Below are 19,322 nucleotides of genomic sequence, written 5' to 3'. Positions count from 1 at the left end.
TTTTCTTATTTTTATACACTGGCAGCAAAAGTGGGAAAACTCCAAAGAAGTTACAGTTGATAAAACATGGAGGGAGATTGGTTTTCTTAATGTGGGTTAGTGGTGACAACAACGCATTTGCTTGTAAATATAACGCTGAATAATCGCCCGTGTTACGCTCGCAGATTTTGCTAAACGCTTACACATTAAAGACCCTCTTTAAGGCTTTTCTAAAACTGGAGATTTTAACCGCTCAGCTCAGCTGAGTTTCTGTGGTAGGAGGGAAAAGCCAAGTTGCTGAAGGGATGAAGAATGTCAGGAAGCAGATTTCCACTCCTTTTGCCAGAACTTTTTAAAAAACTTCTCAGGCGGCAGCGTTCTCCCAAATTGTACCAAGGTAACTGCCAGAGGATGCTGACTAATGAGATGCTAAATAATGGGAAATGAGTAAAAAAAAAAAACCACCTGTAGGGCATCTTAAAAGTTTCCACGGTTGAGAAGCCCTGTTGTAGGGCAACAAGGCCACAGGGGAACATTTTACCAGCGTGTTCCATAGTATGTAAAAGTTCACATAGTGGAAGTCCTTGATTATTGACCGTTCAAAGTTACAATGGCACTGGAAAAGTGATTCCAGCATCTTCATGGTCGTAAGATCAAAATTTGGGCATTTTGGCCGTTGTTCATATATTGGAAAAGGTTTGCAGCATCCCAGAGTCACGTGATCGCTATCTGCGTCCTTCCCAGACAGCTTCTGACAAAGTCAATGGGGGAAGCCAAATTCACTTAATGACATGATTCACTTAACAACTTCAGCGATCCATATGACCACTGTGGGAAAAATGGCTGTAAAACTGGGCCTGACTCATTTAACAACTGCCTCACATTAAATTCTGTGGTCATAAGTTGAGAACTGCCTGTATTGGGCTACACCAAGCTTTATTTGTTTAGTAAACAATCCAAAACTGCCTTGACTTCACCTCACTTACTCAGCAAACAACCCAAGTACACAATGTTATATATAGCACGATGAGTGGAATATGGCAAAGGAAAGCCAAGGTGTGTTCACTCTAGGGCAGGGGTAGGCAACCTCGGCTCTTTTATGACTCATGGACTTCAACTCCCAGAATTCCTGAGTCAGCTGACTCAGGAATTTTGGGAATTGGAAGTCCATGAGTCATAAAAGAGCCGAGGTTGCCTACCCCTGCTCTAGGGGAACCCAATTATTTCTGCCAGTGTCAATTTCTCTCAGAGTTGCCTGCTACATTACAGGGAATATGTCTTTGCTCAGCAGTCTAACTTGGATTAATATTTACATAAGAACTTTTAAAGTACTGTAAAGAATTTCTCAAATCACTAAACAGATAATCATCCTTCTGTTTGCAGAACCATGTTATTAAAGTAATTCTTCCTGTGAAATTAAAATAAATTCATAGGAGGGTTCTCATAATACCATATTAATCCCTGATTTGCTTTATATAGGCCTGAAGCTTTCTCCTAAACCATTATGCGTTTCAAGCTCACCATTCCAGCCCAGAGTATTTATAAGAATATTTTAAGACAGGAGGGGGAAATTTCCCACTGTTCTCATTATTTGTCCCTATATTACTATACTGAAAGGAATATTCAAATTGACCAGCCCAATAACACTAACTTTTATGGATGCTAAATGTATCTGAATGCATGGCATATGAATAAAAACCCTGATATACCAATCTAAAGAGCTGAAACTAAGGGAATATTTGATGATAGTTCATACCTGGAACATCCAGATTTTGCTTCTCAGTCCCAGGAGATGGATGGTCCTGTGCAGATTCCAAATTCACCAGATTACATCAATAAGACATGGCTTGAAAAACAAAAGAAACATTACAGTGCATCTTCAAAGAGAAAAGGGTAACATCTATATAAAACTCTGGAGGGCTAATGCCAGGTTGACCCAGAAAATGCCATTTACAAAACTAACTTTCCATAAGGTACAAATGGCCTGAACCACGCCCACAAAGAAGCTACTTATTTTGTACGTTTAGACCACAAAACCCAGAGATTAACAAGAGATAGATGATGCAGATCTGAGGGAGATTTGCAAGGATTTGTAGATCAGCACAGATTAGGACACATTACTATATAAGCAGGCTGCTGAAATGATGACAAAGTTGAATAACTGGGGAACGAGTTTGTTCATGTAGGACTGAGTTCAGCTCAGCGATGGTGCACAAAACAAACGCCTGGGCTCAGAATTAGTAAAAGAGAAGGGTATATCTGCCCTTGGTTCCCGCAGCTGACTCTCAGGAGCCTCTAACTCAAAAGCAAGGTAGATCCTGGGAGTCTAAAACTTATCCATTTTTGACATGACTTACAACATTCCAGAGATAGAAGGTCAGCTGGGAAAAGTACAAAAAATCAGCGTGGCAAGCATCTAATTTATTATCTTACATTATGCTCACGATTAAATGCTACCATAAAAGGCGTTTTATACACATTTATGGAAGTTACTCTTTTCATAACTTGAAACAGCCAGAGATTCAAGGAGTTATATAAGGCCATGTGCTCTGAAACAGCACTAAGGCTTTGCAGCTTTGTTACTCCTTATTTATTTAAAATATGTATGTCTTCTTTATATAAAATCGTATTTGCTACTGAACTACATATTCCTGTGCACATTTCCTCCAAACTAACTCACATTGCATTCAATGGTTTTACTCTCAAACACCGAGTAAGAGCCAACAGCAACATTCCCCCTTAAATTGTGTAAAGAAGGCCACTAAGATATTTATCTAATGAGATGATTTTAACATATGAGAGAATTTGACCTTTCCAGTGTTTTCACGGAACTGCAAATTGGGCTCATGACACTGCAAGGAGCAAAAAAAATGCAACGTCTATCATTCTGGAAGGTTCTCCTTAAGTTATAGACGCTTCCATTCCTTAAAGGTTGGCCAAATCCAAGAATTCTCATGAGTGAGTACAAGCAGCTGCATATACTTGTTTTTCCATCTGACCATCTGGCAAAGAAATCACACAGATAATGCAAAAAGTATGCTTAAGTGCTTTACCTTAGAAAAAGCTACTGGCCGAGAACAGAATTTCTTTTCCAAGAATTATTTTTTCTAAGGTTTGTAATAAAAATGAGAGAATACTGCTTATTCACCCTTCAAAAACATGTTTTTTTATTGTTTGCTTCCTAAATCACTTCAAAGAAGTGAAAAGTGATTTCCAAATAGCTTGCATTCATAAAGATATCAACTGGGAAATTAAGTCCTGATCAATATTATTAGAATTATAAACTGTAAGTTACATTTCTCATGTTCCTATTATTTCCTGTTCACTATTTAGGAATTTGCTTTATGGAAAGCACTATACACGTTTTAATAAATCATTAATATATTGTACGCCACTTGGATGAAATGAATTCGTATTATGTTCAACAAACAGCTTACAACGAGCACAAATGCAAATATATTACATAACAAAATTCTGGAAAGAGCATTTCACAACTCAGTAAGTGGCAAATGGCATGCAGAGTGCCACAACATTTAAGAATCTAGGTAGTCCTCAACGTATGACCATAATTGAGCCAAAATTTATGTTGCTAAGTGAGACATTTGTTAAATGAATTTTGCCTCATGTTGCAACTTTTCCTGCCACAGTTGTTAAGTGAACCAATGCAACTGTTAAGTTACTAACATGTTTGTTAAGTGAATCTGGCTTCCCCATTGACTTTGCTTGTTAGAAGGTTGGACACTGCAAACATCCTAAACATGAACCTGTTACCAAGCATCTGAATTCTGATCAGGTGACCACGGGGGTGCTGTAATGGTGGTGTCAAAAACAACAACAATATTGGGACACTGGTTAACTAACAGGCAATACAGAGAATAGTTTCATTCCCTAGAGGTCTCATCTATAGAGCATCAACAAATCAGCCAAACCATCTCTATAAAATGAGCAATACAGTTCAGCATCATATGGTTCAATTTCCGCAGTGCCCATAATCTTCCAAAAAAAGTGGAGGGAAGCTACTTTAAGAAAAGGCATGCCCCCTGAATTGTCTGCAAAGGTGCTTATATTTATAAAGCAGGATGCTGCATCAGTCATTACAAAGTATAAAGATGGGACACCACGTGACATGATTTTTTTCAAAAAATATTTGAACGTTATCTTTCTACCTTACAGAAACGTGGAATGCATGCAAAGGATGTTCCAACTTAACTAGGCCAAAACGCAAATATCCAAACAATTTAAAACCTCAAGTGGTAGGAACGGAGGGCAACTTCAGGAGAACCCTACCCACAATTAAAGTAACAACAGTTTCACTCTAGACACTCATTAAGTAGAAACCCTGTGATTTAAATGGAGCTGATGGAAACTCACCTTTCTTATTGTTTGTGTTAATTTTACTGGTTAACGTCTTATATCCTTCGTAAACTACCCAGAGTCACCGGGAGTGGCGGAAAACATACATTTCATACATAACAACAACAACAACTCCTCTTTCAAGGCAGGGCACCCCTTTGATGGCTTTCTTGCCAAAGCAGAGTGGCAACCACAGGATAGCATACAACCCACAGCCTGTTTGCTGTGGCCCTCAGAGGCCTTTTTTATTTACCATCCTGACACTTTGAGGGGGAAAAGATCTAGAGACTCTTTATCAGTTGGCCTATCTGTATAAAAAAAAATAAACCCCCTCATTCTGGGTCCTCAAGCCCCCCTGAAAATTCAAGCACTGAATTTGCTAAGTTCACATGTCATCGCATCTCTCTCTCTCTATCTCTCTATCATCTATCTATCCATGCTTCCATCTACCTATCCTATCCCCTCTATTCATCTATTTCTCCATCCATCTACCTATCTTCTCTAGATATCTACTTTTATCAATCTACCTCTATCATCCCCATCCACCCACCTCTGTATCTTCTGTATCCATCTTTTCTACCTATCTATCCATGCTTCCATCTACCTACCATATCTTCTTTTCACCTATTTGTCCATCTACCTATATTCTCTATATATTTACTGTATCAATCTACCTACCTATATCACCTCCAGCCACCTAACTTCTATATCTTCTCTATCCATCTTTCCTATCTACCTATCTATGCTTCTGTATCTTCTCTCATCTATCTATCTATCTATCTATCTATCTATCTATCTATCTATCTATCTATCTATCATCTATCTATTGTTGGGGGCAATTAAGCTGACTTTGTAATAATGCCGCTTGGGGTGTGTGTGAAAGCCCTAATAAGCAGGCATATACATAGAATGAAGGCTACTGCTAAGCTTGTAAGCCGCCCTGAGTCTTCGGAGAAAGGCGGGATATAAATGGAATTAAAATAAAAAATAAAAAATCTATATCTATCTATAATCTATCTATCTATCTATCTATCTATCTATCTATCTATCTATCTATCTATCTATCTATCTATCTATCTATCCTGTCTCTCTCTCTCTCTCTCTGCTATCATCTCTATCTATAAAATTTATGGTAGACCCCCCCTCCCTCACTTCTCGAAAGCGACCCTTCATTCCTCTCCTGGGCTTGTTCTAAAAACATAAAAAAAAACCAAAGGAGTAAGAATGAAAGAGAAAAGGAAAATAAAGGAGGGGGGGGAATTCATAACAGACCCGAGTTGCATTTTATATTATTGGTTCCACCCAAAAAGAAGAGCTGGGGGGGCATCCCACCTTAGGTCAACCCCCTCCCCGGAAGCGCCCTCTGGGGCCGGGGCTCTCTGGAAGGGCGCTGGGTGGAGAAGGGGCGACCAGGCCCCTCATTCATTGAGAGGAGAAAATAAAGGATGGGAGAACAGGAAGCAGCGGGGTCTTTGCAAGGGGGGGCGGAGAAGCAGCCCCCCCTCAAAATGGCTGTGCTTTGTCCAGGGGGCCAGAAACGGGGGAGGGGGGCTAGGCGCCCCTTCGCCAGTCAGAGGGAAGGAGCCCCCCCCACACAGAGACCTGCCCCCATTCCCCTCTCCTCGGGCGGGGGGGCGACACATTTCCTACTTCTCCCCCCGAAACTGACCTGTTGCAGAAGGGCGGGACGGGGAGGGGGCTCCCCTAGAGACCGCTGCCCCTTCACCCCCACACAGACACCTTCACAGCCGCTTTTCTCTTGCGGCTCCCCCCCCTCTCAGACACTCGGCCTTCTCACCGGCCCTCGTATCCCTCCGCCTCTTTTCCTTTTTTTAAAAAAAATTTATTCTCGGAGGGGCGAAAAAAAACCAGTCTTTCCGACCCCGGACTGTCCGAAGACGAGTTCCGAGAGGATTATTTCAAACGCCCTCAAAAAAAATATAGAGGAATTCTAGTCACAAGAACAGGGGGGGGGATTATTTTTTTCGGACCGAGGCGGATGGATCTCGCGCGCGATGACACGCGGAGCAGGCTGGGAGTCGTAGTTCTCCGGTTGGGGTTTTTTTTTGTGTGTGTGGGGTTTTTTTTTGCTCCTCCGACGCTCCCGCTTTCTCTCCACGCTTACCCCGACTCCGAAAGCAGGCAAGAGCTGATTGGGTGGGTGGAAGAGGCCACGCCCTCTCCTCGCCTAGAGAATGAGAGACAGACAGAAAGAGATTGGGGACGCGTTCGCCGCTCGCCTTGATGCTCCCCTCGGCGCTTTCTGCCGCCTTAGCCCCGCCCACCGCAGCCCCGACCCCTCAGGGCGCGAGCCGAGGCGGTTGGCGGCGCGCGCAGCCGGGGGGGGGGCGAGTGGGCGTGGCCGCGCTCGAGCGCTGCCTCCTTGGCAGGCCGCCGGTTCTTCGCCCGCCAGCCAGCGAGCGAGCGAGGCAGCGGCCGCGCGGGAGCCGAGTCCCTCCGGCGGGGAAGGAACGGGCGCGCTCGCGGCGGCGGCGGCGGCGCCCGCGGAGAGCCGCCCTCCGCCTCCCCGGACCCCAGCAGGTCAGCCTGGCTGCCTTTCCCCTCACTTTCCGAAAAAGTTTTACCTCAGGCGGGAGGGGAAAGCAGGCCCGAGAGGCGAGAGGAGCGGCGGGGAAAGCCGCTTTGTTTCGCTCTGGGACGGCCCGGGGGGGGGAACGAAGGAAGGACGGGAGCCCCCCCTCTTTTTTTTTTGCCCCGCTCGGAGCTTCCCTCTCCCCGGCGGGGGTGTCTCCGAAGGCGGCTGGGGGGGGGGGAGAGGGGGCAGCGGGCGGGACTTCCTATCCCGGGGGGAGACGGGTGGGGGAGGGAAGGAAGCAGCCCCCCCCCGATGGCCTTGAGGCAATTTGGCACTTTTCCCCACAGACTTTCCCCCCCCCCGCTGGGGAGCTGAACTTCGCCCCATCCTGTTTCTTGGGATGGGGGGGAGATGGTCGAAATGCGGTCCTTCCTTACTTTTTCTTTCTGTGTCTTCTTAAAAAAATATTTTAAAAAAAAAACGGGGGGGGTTGGGACGCGAGAAATATGCCCCCTTGCAGAACCGAGCTTCTTAGGGCTTTCCCCCCCCCCAACCTCAGTCAAACTTCCCCACTCCGAAATGGGGAAAGAAGAAAAAAACCCCGATTCTTCTTTCTTAGGGTCTCTTTTTTTTTTAAGGGAGGGGGGCAAAGTTTTTATTTTATTATGGTCTCCGGCTGTTGAAAGGCACGGAAAAGGGAAAGGATAAGTGAGGGCATCCGGTTTTTATTCTTGAATGTAATGGCCCTCTTTAAAACAAAAAGCTGCACAACTGTTTAAACTTATCCCCTCTATAATTTTTATATCTGTGTTTATTGCTGGTGGGTTATAAGGTCCTCGGGTTGAATGGAGTTCGTCCTCCTGCTTTGAAGTTCTGGGACGTCCCTTGGTTGCCCTTTAAGGAGGTGTTTCTGTTTTGCTTTTTAATCTGCTGCTGTTGGCAGCAAAGATTCTCCAGAGGATGCCTTGATCTCCCAGGGATGGAAGTTGTTATGGTACCCACAGAGGAGAACATTTGTAGCTCAGAGTTGAAGTGGTCCTTGCTTTTCTCGGAGCTTGGTGGTTTTCTTGCAGACTTTTTATGACCAGACTAGGTAACATCGGGGGTTTGTGGAGAGGAGGACTGTGAAGACCTTGGTGCTTTCTCAGCTTGGTTGTTTCCTTGCAGAGGTTTCTTTACCCAAAGTAGGTAACATCATTACTGCTACTAAGGAAAAGGGGTTTGCTCTCAGTTTAACACTGACAGCAAGCAACTAGAATATCAACTGAGAGCATGCCCACTCCTTACTAACTCTGATGATACTAACACTGATGATGTTACCTAGTTTGGGTAATAAAATGTCTGCAAACAACCAAGATCCGAGAGCACCAAACACTCCTCAGTGGTTATAGTCCTGTGGATTGCAACATACCTAGCTAAGGGACCAAAGGAAAGCCAAGATAGTTTTAGAGCAGCAAGGATTTCTTTCTTTCTTTCTTTCTTTCTTTCTTTCTTTCTTTCTTTCTTTCTTTCTTTCTTTCTTTTTACTATGTTACATTCAGTGTTGTGCTCAGAATTTGGGGAAACCAAGCACTGTAGACGGTAGCATTTCAAGAAACATTAGCTTTCTCTTGGATTTATCTGTATCATTTTTATTTAATTGTATCCCACCTTTATTATTTGTTTTTACAAATAGCTCAAGGCAGTGAACTGTCCAACACATCTTCATCCTGTTTCCACACAAGAACAACCCTATAGGGTGGAGTGGGCTGAGCAACTGACTGGCCCAAGGTCACCCAACTGGCTTTCATGGCTAAAGTGGGATTAGAAGTCACAGGTCCTCTGTTTTCTAGTCCATGCCTTAACCGCTACATCAATCTGGAATCTCTGGTGGAGATCTTACTCAGTCATGTATTCAATACGTAGCAAATAACTATTTGTCTTAGTCCCCCTTTCATTCAGTAAGAAGATAACATCAATCTGATATGATTAATTAATACTGTACACATTTTTGCCAATGTCCAAAGTACTTCAAAGTTATGTAAATATTAAATATTTAATTTTATAGAGAATTAGAAGTCTATCATTCTTAGAGTTATAAAACTTTAAAACGTGAGTGTAAACTTAGAATTTTTCTTCTCCATAGACATTCTTTAAAAGTTCCCTCCTTCCCCAAGCAGTTTCCATTGTGCTTCCTAGGATCAAATCAAAATATTCTTTATATTATATTATTGAATATACGCACATAGAATTGTGCTTTGTTTTTTAAGGTTTTCTTAACTACTTATAGAAAGCAGACTGGTTCTCATATGCTAAGAATGTACTTTTTCTGCTTGCATTATAAGAACATAGAAGTCATAATTGATGGGACAATGATAACTAAGGAAACAAGTATTTTATGTAGGCCTTTATAACTCGTTTTTATAATTTTGGCCATAGGAATTTTCAGAAAGTAATAGATGTTTCTATTGGCTTAAGGAGGTGAATGTTTTCCAAAACAAGCATAATTTAAATACTCCACAAAGCTAAAGCAATTGTATTGAGCTAGTTTTATTTTGAAAATCTACAGCCCTTTCTTAATTTATGACACATTACATTTAAAAGGCTGAATATTGTTCTGTATTAAATTTTGCAGCAATCATTTGTTTCTTCTGAAAATAATTAAATAAATTTTTAAAATAAAAAACTACTAATGACTTAAACAGACCAAAAATAGTCCTGGCAAAAGTTTTCAGTTCTCAGATATGTTAGAAAAGAGTTACCCATAAAGTTGTATTTTCTGTAATAATTTTCTATTCATTTTATTTATTTATTTATTTATTTATTTATTAATGGGGCTTATATCCCGCCCTATCTCCCGAAGGACTCAGGGCGGCTAACAGCAATAATATACAATAAATACAGAAATTAAGATAAAATTAAAATTAAAGGCCTCTGTACAATAAATTAAAATTAAAAATTAAAATAAATTAAAAATTAGAGTTAATTGTAAACATAATTAAAATAAAAATTAAACATAATTAAATCCCTGTCAGTCCAGGTCAGCCAGTTGAAAAAGGAGTGTTTTGAGGCCGCGGCCATCGCCCAGTACGCTCACACAGAGAGGGCCTCCTCAGGGTACTGTCGGCTAGACAATTTTATGGTATTTATCTTATTGTAGAAGCATCCAAATATGCTATTTTCTCAAATTATTTATTTACTATAATTTTATTTTGAACCATATAATTTACTGCTGACTTAGAATGACACTTTTGAAATATTAGAAGGAATCATTTAATTATATTTTGTGGATTTTGTTATTAAGATTTCCTCAAATTAATATTTTATTGACTACAATACTGTAAGTTTCTTGATGTGTAATTTTTAACAAAATTAACTTCAGTGTAGGTTTAATTTAATCATTTAGCTTTATTTCAATATGTAGAGGACTGAATTATACATCTTTATTCCAGTATCTAATGTAAAGTTAAAGATTAACCTGAATACTGTTTTGAAAGCTGAGTAATTCAGCACAAATAAATATTTCTTTCATGTTACTGTTTAAAAATTACATTTCATATTCCTTGCAAACCTAGGAAGCATGCTTATCTCTGGCTATAATTTAGTCAGTTAAGCACATTAAAACAATTTATATCCATTTTATTTCAATAGTGCACATTCTTAAGTTTCTTTAATTGAAATTAGTGCATCTTAAGCAGATAATTCACTGTACTATACCATTGCATTTATACCTTCATAAAGATATATTATTTTTTTACAGAATTGGGACAAAATGTAAAGTGCACTAAAAGCGGAGTGTGCTACATTTTATCTAAAGTATAATACTATGAAATGAGAGAAAACAATAGTTGTGTCTCTTCATAATCTTGTTGGAAATGGTGGCATAATAGGGTGTCCTTCTTGTGTCTTTAACATAAAATGCTAATAAAAATCTCTTTGAAACAAACTGTCAAGATAGATTATTTGAAACAAAGCATTAAGTAATTTGTTTACCATGTGTCTATATTTTTAAATAATGTACAAAATTTAAGGTACTGTGTTGCTCAGGATTCTAGGCCAGTAACTGCATAGAATTTCTTCTAAGGTTGATGTATCTCTGCTCAAAGAAATTAGTAGGATACATTATAACAAGACATTTTTCTGTAGCTTTTAAAGCATTCTTACCATTAGACTCTGTTAGTAACAGTTGCCATGCAAATGTACTGTTGGAGCATTGCGGATTTAAGGTGAAAATTCTGAATGGTTAGATGCAGTCTCTTCCTTAAGAGATGAGTGGTAAGTTAATGCCCCATCCTTTGTCATTAAAGCTATGTTTATGTAATGTGAGGAATAATTCAATGATTTCTTATCTCCTTACAGCTTTTAAAAAGGTCATGAAAGTTAGTGTTGATACTTGCATGACATTCAGTGTATTGCAGTTCATGATGTAATGCTGAAGCTGTTGGATATTTATATGTAAACATTGTTTCTTGCATTGTGATAGGATTGCATTTTTCTTTACATTTTACAAGGCAGACTAATTTATTGGCTTTTACCATGAAAATAATACACAATGTCACTGTGGAATAGATAAAGTAATATATTATGTTCTTGATGATAAGCAGCATAAGATCTTTGTCACAATATCTTCAATATTTGCTCATTATATATTAAAAGGGTATGTCTATTAATATATGTTAATATGACTTTCCTGCTTCAAATGTTTTAGCCAGCTCAGAAATGTACAATTATGATAGAATAAAATGCTAAAATTCTAATAAGGGAAGAATGTATAGGAGCTAAGAAGCACTTCCATTCAAAATTTAAAAAGTGCTGTTTTTTCCTGTAGACATATTTTTGGTTATCCAGTCATTTCTAAATGCAAACTGAAATACAAGCTTATCATGCTGGCTTTTCATAAGGCCTGGGCCTACAGTCCCTGAGTATATGTAGAGACCCACTTTGTAGTTAATTTGGTCATTATTCTTGTCTGCAATGTTTTTTAATATTTGTATTATTTTAATTCTTTACTTTTAAAAAAAATTCTGCTGCCATAGTCATTTGGTGAGATGGGCAGAATATTAATTAAATGTTTTTGCATTACGTGTACTAGATACATCAGCCAAAGTTGATAAAGTGAATGTATAATAAATGTAAAATAATATTCTTTCAATAAAGAATATTTAGATAGGGAATACTGCAGTATGATTCACCCCAAGGTTTTGATAGTTGCTTTTATTTTTTTATTTCAAATGAACTAGCAAAAATTAATTGGAAATAACCTATTAAAAGTTTAAAAAATAGAGCTAGTGCAATCTCTTACACATCACAAAATCACAATGCTGCTACAGTACATTTTAGAGCATCCAAATTTCAAACTAGGGTAGATAATTAATGCAACAATAGTTAGATGCCATTGAATTAGGCCTGACTTATTGATGACTATATATACAAATGCTCCACATCCAACCTGTTCCCAATGTGGCTCTTCTAGGGATATTAGAGTGATATTTATTTTATTTATTTATTTATTTATTTTTATATACCGCCCTTCTCCCGAGGGACTCGGGGCGGTGTACAGAGTAAGGTAGGAATACAGTTGAACAATAGTAAAAAACGATAGTAAAAACATCTGAGACCCCAAGAGCTATCAGGCCAGGCCGGACTGCTGGAACAGGTAAGTTTTTAAGTCGCGCCGGAAGCTGCGGAGGTCGGGGGCCATCCGGATTTCGGTAGGCAAGCAGTTCCAGAGGGTTGGCGCACCCACTGAGAATGCCCTCCCCCTGGGGGCCACCAGCCGACATTCCTTGAGCGGTGGCACCCTGAGGAGGCCCTCTCTGTGGGAGTGTACAGGACGGAGGGGTGTTGACGTTGGCAGAAGGTGCTCCCGTAGGTAGTCCGGACCCATGCCATGTAGGGCTTTGTATGTCATTGTTAGCACCTTGAATTTCACTCGGAAGGCAACCGGAAGCCAGTGCAGCTCACGGAGGAGAGGTGTGATATGGGAGTATCGGGAGGCTCCCAAAAGTGTCCGTGCAGCTGCACTCTGCACCAGTTGAAGCTTCCGAGTGGCTCTCAAGGGCAGCCCCATGTAGAGAGCTTGCTGCTCTTCATCAGTTTTTTTCAGTGTCATCCCCTTCTGTTCCCCTGAGCCAAACTAAGCTAAGCATAGTCATTGTTTTTAGACCATTATCGCTCACACCCGAAATAAGTGAGTGTCTTATTGGTAGCCATGTTCTGAAAATTGCCCACCCCAATCTAAGCCTTGCCATTAAAATGTCATTTTAGACAAAGTTTAAAATTTTGTTTCAAAATGAACTTAATAGATTTGGTACTTAAGAATATATTATTTAACATTGTAGAAGAAAATTACAGATAATATGCTAATACACCTGTTTGTTTGTTTGTTTGTTAATCAAATTTATTTCTTGTTTTGTCTCCACAGGGGAGGAAAAGATCGTGGTAATCTTTAAATAAGAAAGGCAAATGCTACAAAGGATTCATGATGATCCCTTAAATTCAGAGGCCAACTGAAAACCAGTGCTAATATATGCATATTCAGGTATCGTTAAGAATATTATATATTTATTTGTCTAGAATGTCACTGTTCTACTGCATAATTTTAATCTTTAGCTCAGAAATAAAATAGGGAAACAATTCCATACAATAACCACTGGATTTCCAGATTTGTTATTTATAAATATATTTATAATCTACTGGAAGCTTTTAGAGGGAAGTAGACTTCCCATCATGGTATTGTATATAAATGTCAAAATATTGTTTTGTTGGAGAACCAGCTTTAGACAATCCTGAAGTTCCAAAGAAATGTATCAGGATTGAGAATTAGAATGAAGTAGTTTCAGACCTACTTGCTGCATGCCAAAGAAATGAAAGTCTAATTCAGATTGCTACATTTGTTCCCTGGGTTATCCAACAGAAAATCATAATGAATAGAAAGTGAAAAGCAGCTGTAAAGATAGAAAATCCCTGGTGCTTCCTCTAGCACTAGTATGTGCATTATACCCTTCTGTGCTTAGTGTTATTTTGCACCATTCATTAAACCGAGGATGCAGATATTGCTACAAAGTAGTATTAAAATGATGACACTGTATAAAAGAGCAGGTTAAGCTTACAGTGTTTTTTCACAGATCCTACTCAGTGTTTCATTATTTTAAATAAATTATGGACATCTAAATGCTGTTTCATAGATATGAACTTAACATTAATGGAATAGAAATTCCCACAGCATTATATTCATTTCCAGTAGAGCTAGGGCTAATGAGTCTCCTACTTCTTATAAGAGGTACTGATTTATTTGGTTGTTGTAGCAGTTGCTTAGTGGAAATATTCTGCTTTTGTCTTTTACTTGATGTGGTTGCCCTTGGAGCTAGTACAAGTAGTCCTCACTTACTTGGGAGTGGCTAAGTGATGTGGTCATTAAGTGAAAGTTATGTGACTGCACTGCCTTACATGAGTTCCAGCTATGGTCATTAAATGAATCACCGTGGGTCATGAAGCACAACTTCATGTAGTCATAACTTGTGATTTCTTACCAGCTTCCCCATTGACCTAGTTTATTGGAAACTGGCTGTGAAGATCACAAATGGCAGTAGTGACTGAGAGGTTGCAAATGTGCACCAGTTGCCAAGTGCCCAAATCACAGTCATGGGGATGCTTTGGCAGCCACAATTTTGAGGACTGTCCAAAGTATCCTTTTTCAGCATCATTACAACTTTCAACGACCACTTGTTCTAGAAGCATTTCCGATAAAATCAGCTAGAAATAATCAAGTGATATACATGCATAGAAATATCCACACATGCCATCCTCAGGGGACATGTTCTCTCAACAACCACCTAGAGTTGCTACAAGTTGCAGAGGGAGAATATAAATATTATATTATTGTATTACGATGTGGAAACTTTAAAATTATTTATATGAAATGCAATCAAACTTTTACCTATATTTTATTATTTTTAAAACAAGCAGGATAAATTGTAGACAACTCTGGTAAGAACTATATAATGCTTGTAAAAATGTTGTTTGATTATTTAATCCTTCTATAAACTTTTAGAAAACATAACCTGAAGGGATGTAGTTTTTGCTGGCTGACATATTTGGATGTGGTTCAGACTAGGTGCATTCTATTAAAACAAAGGAAATGATTTCAGACAATTCTTTTGGCTGAGCAAGGCTACTGTAAAAATAGTTTCTAGCTGTCGTTTAAGTGCTAGATGATGCTGCATGGGAAGATTTCCTTGCAGCACGGGAAGGGGTCAGGAGTACCATTTGGGCAGCACTTTCTCAGATGATTAAAAAGTATACAATTTGGACAGGAAATGGTAAAAAGCTGCTATTTAAGTTTTTCTTCTTGAGAACTACTGGAGGGTTTTGTATGAAAATACTTTGGTTTGGATGCATTTTACTAGGTGGGTTCGGTTCTATGATTGCAATAACATTTTTTCCATTTGACTCATAGGGAGAAACTAAACTTCTAAATCTATATTTGGTAATAATATATACTTTTATCGGAGAGGATAAAAGGATAAAAATTTTAAGAGTGTTGAATTTTGTCTATCATCAGATCCAGCTGTACTTAAATCCTTAGTAAGTAGGAAATGGAAAGATACCCAAAGTAGGCTAGAGGAGAAATAGGCTTAAATTTGGTCTAGCTGTTTTAAATATAAACTTGTTACATCACTTTATAGCGGGTTTTTTAAAGTGTACTGTTTTTTAACAGTATTATTTTTAATTTGACAATGCTGGAATGAGTGCACATACATACTTTACACGTTAGTTTTTAATAAACCTTTTGGGCAAAGTAGTTCCCAACCTCTGCAACAAACTTTGATTGCATTATTTTATTTATATATTGATGGGATTATAATAAATTTTAAGATATACTTCAGAAATGTTTAAAATAGCATTAAGCTATAGCAATCTCAGGAATACAAAACAAATAGTCTCCACTTACCAACTGCCTCCTCCAGTAACTGTTCAGAGTTACAACAGTGCTGAAAAGTTTGATAACCAATGCCCACATTTATACTCTTCACAGTGTCCCTTAGTCACATGATTGCCATTGCAGTCAGTGTGCATTGTCCTGTGCTTGACCTGTTTTGTTTTTTTCTCCCCTGGCAGAGTTAGAGAGTGGAGAGAAAGATTACAAGAGAGCAAGCAAGCAAGCACACCACAGGATTGATGGCACTAGCATATTGCTTTCAAAATGCATTTCCCTACCATGTCTCTGCTTTCTCTCTTGTAATCCCTTCCTCTGCAATGAATGTAAATACAAACATGAATTCCCTCCTTGCTGATTATCCCAGTGTGTGTGTGCATTCCAAAGGGAGAGAGTGGATGATTTCCCACTTAGCAACTGCTTTGCTTAATGACAGAACTGCAATTTCCAATTGCTACTACTTGAGGACTATGTGTGTTAAAAGAAAGATCATGACACGTAAGAGTGCTTGAGAATAGTTTCGTCATTGTGAGAACAAGCCCAGTCTTCTAGTCTGGGCTCCATCCTTCCCTGGCCCTTTCAGCAATCATAACTAAGATATTAATGCAAGCATTTGGATGATTGACAACTAACACAATTTGACTGAAGAATAATAGCAGTTAAGAAATGTCTTCAGCCAATTATATCATTTGATTAATACTTTTCCTCGGTTTTCACTGACTGTTCAAAAAAATCTGCATCAGAAATATCAATAAGTGTGCGGGTTACAGCAAGTATTTGTTAGGCCTGGCATCTGCTAACATACACAGTTCTAGTTTTCCTTCATATCCAGTATCACTGACACTTTTTAAAACTTTTACTTTCAAAGCTCTGTAGTTTGCTCTCCTGTTAACTTATCTTCTTCTGTTGATTTGATTCAGTTTCCAGTAGAGATGAAAAGATACTCTAGGACTGACAAAAGAACTGTATCCATTTCCAACTCTTTAATAAACATTAAAAAAAGTATAAACAGAAACAGTAAAAAAATTGCTAACAGAAAAACTGTGTATCTAGTTACTATATCAACTAAGACAGACATGGGGGGGAAACAGCTCACAATATATAGTCTGACATAAATTAGGATTTATATTGATTCCTTTTTAAATTATGAAATGTTTTAATGGCATAGGTTAGGCATAAGTGGGTTCTAGAAGGATAGAGTAAGGAATTAAAATAATTGAAGAAGCAAAGTTGATGAAGTTCTGGATTAATTAGCAGGATCAGTGATCACAGGCAGAGGAATATCATACCTTTGGTGATCACAAGCAGGGGAATGTCGTAAAAGGAAAGGAGAATTGGATGAGGCAACGTAGAATGATTTAAATTCAGAACAGTATTAACCTGAATTTTAAACCTTAAATTTTATGGAATGCAGCATGCTGCCGGTAGTTGCTATTAGAAACTGCCTTGTCCATCACCATTATTTCATACAGAGCAAGGATTCTCTTGGGGAAAGCAATGAGAGCAGTTATGACATTTATAGAAACGTTGGTTTCTGGCTTTGACTTTTGGAGTCTGTGGCTTTCATGTCCTCAGCATACTGATGAGATTTTATTCCAGATCGAGATACCTTTTTCCAGGAGCAATATATAAAAAATGAGATGTATTGGACCCTGAATCCTGGAACAAGGCAGAAAGTTAAGATTCCCCTTATAAAATTATGGGAGATGTTGGTGTGTCAGTCACCAGAAAAGAAACTGAAGATGATTCTAAATATATATTTAATAGTAGTCATCATAATAAACCTGAGATATGACTCCAGAAGAGCATGATGAGACTGCTAATCTATATAAGAAAAAATGCTTCCCAAACATAAGGCAAATATACAAATGTACTTGAACAGAATGGCTGTGTGAATATCTTGGCCCATTGAGAGGTTTTGGAATGTTCAGCAACAATAGATTGCAAGACAAATTGCATTAAGATATGCTGTAAGTATTTTAAATAGGCTGATGTTTGCCTCTCTAACTGAAATCAAATGTGTTTTGCCTTATATAATGAAATGTTCGCATTGAACCAGGACTTATATAATAACTTTGTACATGTAACATTAGTTCTCATCTCTTCCAATCTCTCACACATATTTTTTCTTTTTGGCTTTCTGCCTGTGAGTTGCATCCTTCTATTGACTTCATTCTAAAATGCATTTAAACGTTTTGTGATTTAATTTTATTTAATCAGAAGAAAAATGGCATTAATATCAATCCATAGTGGATAGAATGAAAGTAATAGATTTCCATATTCTTTTTCAACTGCGTCTTAAACTAAACCTCTCTCAGCCCCACCCAGTGAATCACATGTGCATATGTGGGTAGCTGGAATAACACTTTTATTATGCTGATGAAATGGGGTGTAGTTTATGAAATGTAATACTGAATTAAATTTGTTTTTAATAATCAGGAAAGATTTTCTTTTTGTGAGCATGGAATGCACCTTTTCTATGCCAGTATATACTAATCTTATGTTACAAGTATATTTAGGTGTTAAAAATACTCTGAATGCATTAGAAAATATCTGACATCTATTCAAGCATGTACTTGTGCTGTTTTTTCTAAAATGCAAGGTTTTTCCCTAGAGTCCAAATCTTAACTAATCGTTCTGTAATTTTGGTCTGATAATGAACCATAGCTTCTTTTTTCACTAGAAAGGCTGATGAAAGGCTGGGTTCTTATAAGAGCCTTTTATTGCTCTGAATAGTGATTAGCTAGCTATACAGAGAGCTGTCAGGGATGACGTTTAATGCCTGCAGAGCATTCTGGAACATGCCAGTACTAGGAAACTCCTCCCAAACAGTGGAAGAAAAAAAGGGTCCAACATTTTCTTCAGTTGAATAAAAACAAAATTAAGATGTGTATTGGCCTGAAATACCTATTGATAGAAATTGATGAGATAATTTTGCACTGTCATATGACTTCAGCACACACTTGTCTATATTGCTCACTAAATGAATCAAGCATTCCTTTAAAGGCAGGCATTAAAAACACAGGTTTAATAGGTGCATTAAACCGAGCCTGATTAATTAGTGCATGTTACCATCTGGTATTTACTGAGACCATTCATTTTTAGAATACTGAAATTGCAGGGAATATTGCATACCAATTAAGTTCCTTTTAACTGGATTATGTTAGTATACAGTATTAGTGTAGGAGGTTTTCTTTGTGATTCAGCCAGCACCCCCTGAAGGAACCTGTCAGCCTGAAAATTAGAACAGAGAACTAGTCCCTTAAAATGCATAGTGGATAAAAGGAGACACCATGTATAATGTCTCTTGGACAAAGCACCCATTGGATAAGCTTATGACCACACAATTCACTTAACAACCAAATGATTTGCTTAATGACTTGTTAAACAATAACTTGCTTAACAGACATCATAAAAACAGTTATAGAATTGAGTCCAGTTACATGGTGACTCAGCTTACAACTGCAATGACTTACAATCAAAATTCTGGACTCCTGTGATTGTAAGTCAAGAACTACTTGTATCACTCTTTAAACA

At 38.6% G+C, this 19,322-nt stretch overlaps 1 protein-coding gene across 4 annotated transcripts in view; it reads right to left on the bottom strand.

Annotated features, from left to right (window-relative positions):
* Nucleotides 1-6,107, bottom strand: part of HMG20A (high mobility group 20A) — a 45,479-nt gene extending 39,372 nt beyond the window's left edge. For 3 of the 4 annotated variants that reach the window (XM_081337358.1, XM_081337359.1, XM_081337357.1), the window contains exons 1-2: nt 6,002-6,107; nt 1,736-1,825 (exon numbers count right to left, since the gene is read on the bottom strand). The gene's annotated coding sequence lies outside the window, so the exon portion shown is untranslated. Of the gene's footprint in view, nt 1-1,735; nt 1,826-4,350; nt 4,478-6,001 lie in introns of those variants that run through there. The other variant, XM_081337360.1, reaches the window with a different exon arrangement.
* Nucleotides 6,108-19,322: the final 13,215 nt, after the last annotated feature.

Source organism: Vipera berus, assembly GCF_964194415.1.
Source record: "Vipera berus genome assembly, chromosome: 12".
NCBI lineage: Eukaryota > Metazoa > Chordata > Lepidosauria > Squamata > Viperidae > Vipera > Vipera berus.
The sequence above is the reverse complement of the archived record's forward strand: the minus strand, read 5'-3'. Positions and strand labels throughout refer to the sequence as shown.